General features: G+C 46.2%; 1 long non-coding RNA gene across 1 annotated transcript; it reads right to left on the minus strand.

The window, feature by feature from the left end:
• Positions 1-1,884, minus strand: LOC134464717 (uncharacterized). The gene is made up of 3 exons (XR_010038041.1): positions 1,750-1,884; positions 258-371; positions 1-74 (listed from the first exon to the last, which is right to left on the minus strand). It is a non-coding gene; the product is annotated as an uncharacterized LOC134464717 (long non-coding RNA).
• Positions 1,885-4,434: the final 2,550 nt, after the last annotated feature.

The following is a 4,434-nucleotide window of genomic DNA, read 5'->3' on the forward strand; positions in this document are numbered from 1 at the left end:
CATGGAATCTGTGGCTCTATCATTGCAGTTGCTCTGTTGAATGGACGTGTGCGCTCTCCTTCTATCAACAGTGGCTGGAGAGAGAGAGAGAGAGAGAGAGAGAGAGAGAGAGAGAGAGAGAGAGAGAGAGAGAGGGAGAGAGAGAGAGAAACCATGGTATTTCAGAAACTACAAGTAGCCTATCATCAGTAATTTGTAACAGTTCATTTTCGTTTCATTTGTTGATACAGTATTGGAAAATGAACATTTGTCCTTACCACTGTGAGTTGATCTACTTGAAAGATGTCCATTGATTTTGCTGTCCATAATGAATGTCAATGATACAGAGCTCCCCTCATTGGCTTTAATGATGACATGAGGTGTCTGATTACCTAGAGGGGAAGACAGAGGAGAGTTGCAATTCTTTGTATTATTGATGGGCAAATAAAAAAAGTGTTTAAGTTCTGAACCGTGTTGGCACATTGTTTCAAAACTTGGTAGCCTATAGTAATATTACAAGACCATTAGAATTAAAAGGCGTCTATTTTCAGACCAATGCGTAACCAAGCCACCAATGAAAATGTGCACAAACGTCCATAAAATGGCAGCCAATAGGCCCTACAGATCTGCGATCGATTTCCGCATCTCAATTCGGAGGGAAAATGTTGCCTTCTGCACGCGCACAAGTCAAACAACAGGTCCGTAGGCCCTACGTGCCAGCAGTTTGACCGCTTTAGAAGAAACAAAAACAGGTCTTGGTATGGAGCCCTATACCTGGGGTAATGTAGAGAAATAGGCCTGCGGGGTAGGCTATGCCAGTAGGTCTACATTTTCCCCTCCTTACCATGCAAGCAGACGCGCAATGAGAACATGGCGTTTCCTACATTCACATTTATTAGATTTTTTTCTGTGTACATAGTAAAGTGCTAGGACTGATTTCTAGGTTACTATTTTTTATTGTATTAGGCCTCCGTTGCCACCATTCTTTGCCGTTTTTTCTTGCTGTATTTTTTTCTTTTAAATTCCAAATCCTCTCCCGTACCCCTTGCAATGGCGTAGCCTACCCTAGTTTGGGAAACGATGAGCTAGCCTATGTGGCACCATGAAACACTCAACAGATGCCGCGTGTTTTCCAATATGCGACCTTGCTTCCTCCACTTGTGCTTATGGCCTCCAACCAGGAAGAAATGTTACGATGGCATCACTGACAACAGCATTATATTTCAAGATCTTGCAAAATCTCAATTGTAGGCCTAGTCTTTTTCTCATTTGCAACTGGGATGGTGAATGAAAAACAGTCCCCCAAAAGTTGTTGTGGCTACTGACAGCTGGGAAAATTTATTGTTTTCTCCACGGAGGAGGGGTCTGGAGGTGGGGCGAGGTCACAAGCACAAGTGGAGGAAGCAAGGTCGCATATTGCATCTGCTAGGCCTACATGACGTGATTTCCCCGGCTTCTTCAAATGCAACCGGCGCAGCCAGTTCAGAAGGAACAGGTTTTATGGTTGGCACACAGTAGACGCCTAGAAAATACAGCTAGTGTCTCAACACTTAGAGACTCTGGTACCAAATACGAATAGGCTATGTTTAATCAACTTTCTAAATGTTGAATTGGGCTAACTATAGACGTTATTGCTGTTTTAAAATGCGTCAAGTCCTTTCATCTGCCTGTCCAGTAAGTTGGTCAGCTATCTCCGTGCTTTAAAATAGCCTAAACATTGACTTGACTGAAACGTCGTTCTAAAGTAATTGAACGTTGAAACAGACTCACCAGTTTCCTGTCTTGTTCTTCTTCGGTGTCCTGGCATCTTGCAGGGTTCTCTCTTGGAGGCACTACGTCTGACTCCGTCCGGGAAAGGTAATCACTTCTGCCGCGCACGCCATTCTATATACCTTCGGATGTCATGTACATAGACAGCAAATTTTGAAGGGCCAATTCAACACTGGAGGTGTTGTACCAACACTCTGAGTGTTAAAACTCTGTTGGTGTTGAATTAACACTGCAAATTCCACTGTGTAGTGTACATGAATTGTACATAGTAGGCTACATATGTTCGGATGCACTGTTGGGAAAGTTACTCAAAAACTGTAATGCACTACTTATTAGGCCCTACATGTTACTGTCATTTAAAAGTAATGCCTTACATTACAACATTACTTTTTTGAAAAGTAAGGCATTATACTTTTGCATTACTTTTAGTTACTTTAGCCAAAATGACTGGAAATAAGGATTTGGCAATCTACAGTGCAAATCTATGAGGTGGCATGACTTTTCAAGAAGGTGGAGAATGCGCGCACATCAGTGGTACAGGTGCTGGACAAAATAGAGTAACTGAAATAAATGATGGAAGTCCGCAACACTGTTAATGCTCCCAGTGATTTATTTGCACGACGTTTCGGACCTTCGTCCTTTCTCAAGTGCAAGGACGATACAGTACAAGGTCCGAAACGTCGTGCAAATAAATCACTGGGAGCATTAACAGTGTTGCGGACTTCCATCATTTATTTCAGTGGCATGACTTTTCACCTGCCTTTCACCTACCAGACGTTTCGGGCTTACACCCTTCTTCAGTGTGAAATTTCACACTGAAGAAGGGTGTAAGCCCGAAACGTCTGTGATGTGAGGCGATTAAAAAAAGAAATCTGAAGAGTGCGTCTTTATTCACTTATCTTTAAAATTAAGTAGAGAAATTTTCCCTGAACTGACGAGCGACACAATCACTTGTCTGATGTAGAAAATAGTAGTTCCATCAGCTTTGTGCATCAGTCCTGCGTATATTTGCATTTTGAACAATCAAATGTAGGTTATTTTTCCTTACCACTGTGAGTAGGGCTACTTGAAAGATGTCCATTGATTTTGCTGTCAATAAGAACTACTGGTGACACATAGCTCCCCTCATTGGTGTTGATGGTGATATGTGGTCTCTCATTGAGGGGACAAGAGGACAGTTGCAATACTGTGCATTACTGATGGGCAAATAAAAACACGTTGAAGCTCTGATTCTGAACCGTCTGATGATCCTGAACCATTCTGAACTTGGGTTATAGTTGGCCTTTCAGTAACAGGGACCTTTCCTGGTGAAAAGCAGCATGGAAGCATTTAAATTGTCTTGTAGAGATGTTTGAGATGTTCTTTTGTGGGCCAAACACATTTCATGTGTAGCCTATGTGTGGCTGTTGGTTTGTGTGACATAGCAAACCACGCAGGTCTCCCAGAAAACAGAAACAGTTGCTGTTTCGTTTCATATGAAATGTGCGACATGATTTGTTCTTGTATAGACTAAGAAACCGGTGCAACCTGTTTGGAACAGGTTTTATGTTTTTCACACAATAAATGTTCAGAATTCGGGCGCCAGGGTGTCTGTCCAGTCCATCACTAGTCACGCTCTGGTGACAAGCACAGGAGCGCTGTGCATGGTGTGATAGCCTAGGGCTGCTGTGATTGGCTCTACACCCTGGCGCACGACCTGTGCATGAGCTCATTTGCATAGACTTTGCGCCAAAAACTGTTTATAAGCAGGGTCGGAGCTGTGCCATGCAACGCAGAGCGCCCAGAGGAGGAATCTACGCAGACTGTTTGGTTAATGCAGGAGGCAACTATGTCTTTGTCAGGGATAAGGATGGGAGCCCAAGTGTGCTCACAGGACAACACACAGGAAACGACACTGGAAACCACCACACGCTGACAATGACTCAGAAAGAGAAACATGATGGCTAAAATGCATCGCCGCTGATGAGCCTTCAGACATCGCAGCCAGCGCAGCCGCCGATGAACATTCAGACATCGCAGCCGCCGATGAACCTTCAGACATCGCAGCCAGCGCAGCCGCCGATGACCATTCAGACATCGCAGCCGCCGATGAATCTTCAGACATCGCAGCCAGCGCAGCCACCGATGACTCTTCAGATATCGCAGCCGCCGATGAGCCTTAAGAAATCGCAGCCAGCGCAGTCGCCGATGAACCTTCAGACATCGCAGCCGCCGATGTACCTTCAGACATCGCAGCCAGCGCAACCGCCGATGACCCTTCAGACATCGCAGCCGCCGATGAATCTTCAGACATCGCAGCCAGCACAGCCACCGATGATCCTTCAGACATCGCAGCCGCCGATGAACCTTCAGATATCGCAGCCAGCGCAGCCGCCGATGAGCCTTCAGACATCGCAGCCAGCGCAGCCGCCGATGAGCCTTCAGACATCGCAGCCAGCGCAGCCGCTGATGACCCTTCAGACATCGCAGCCGCCGATGAGCCTTCAGACATCGCAGCCAGCGCAGCCGCTGATGACCCTTCAGACATCGCAGCCGCCGATGAATCTTCAGACATCGCAGCCAGCGCAGCCACCGATGACCCTTCAGACATCGCAGCGACCGATGACCCTTCAGACATCACAGCCAGCGCAGCCGCCGATGAGCCTTCAGGCATTGCAGCCAGCGCAGCCGCCGATGAGCCTTCAG

The sequence above is a fragment of the Engraulis encrasicolus genome, chromosome 15 (assembly GCF_034702125.1).
Source record: "Engraulis encrasicolus isolate BLACKSEA-1 chromosome 15, IST_EnEncr_1.0, whole genome shotgun sequence".
In the NCBI taxonomy this organism is placed as follows: domain Eukaryota; kingdom Metazoa; phylum Chordata; class Actinopteri; order Clupeiformes; family Engraulidae; genus Engraulis; species Engraulis encrasicolus.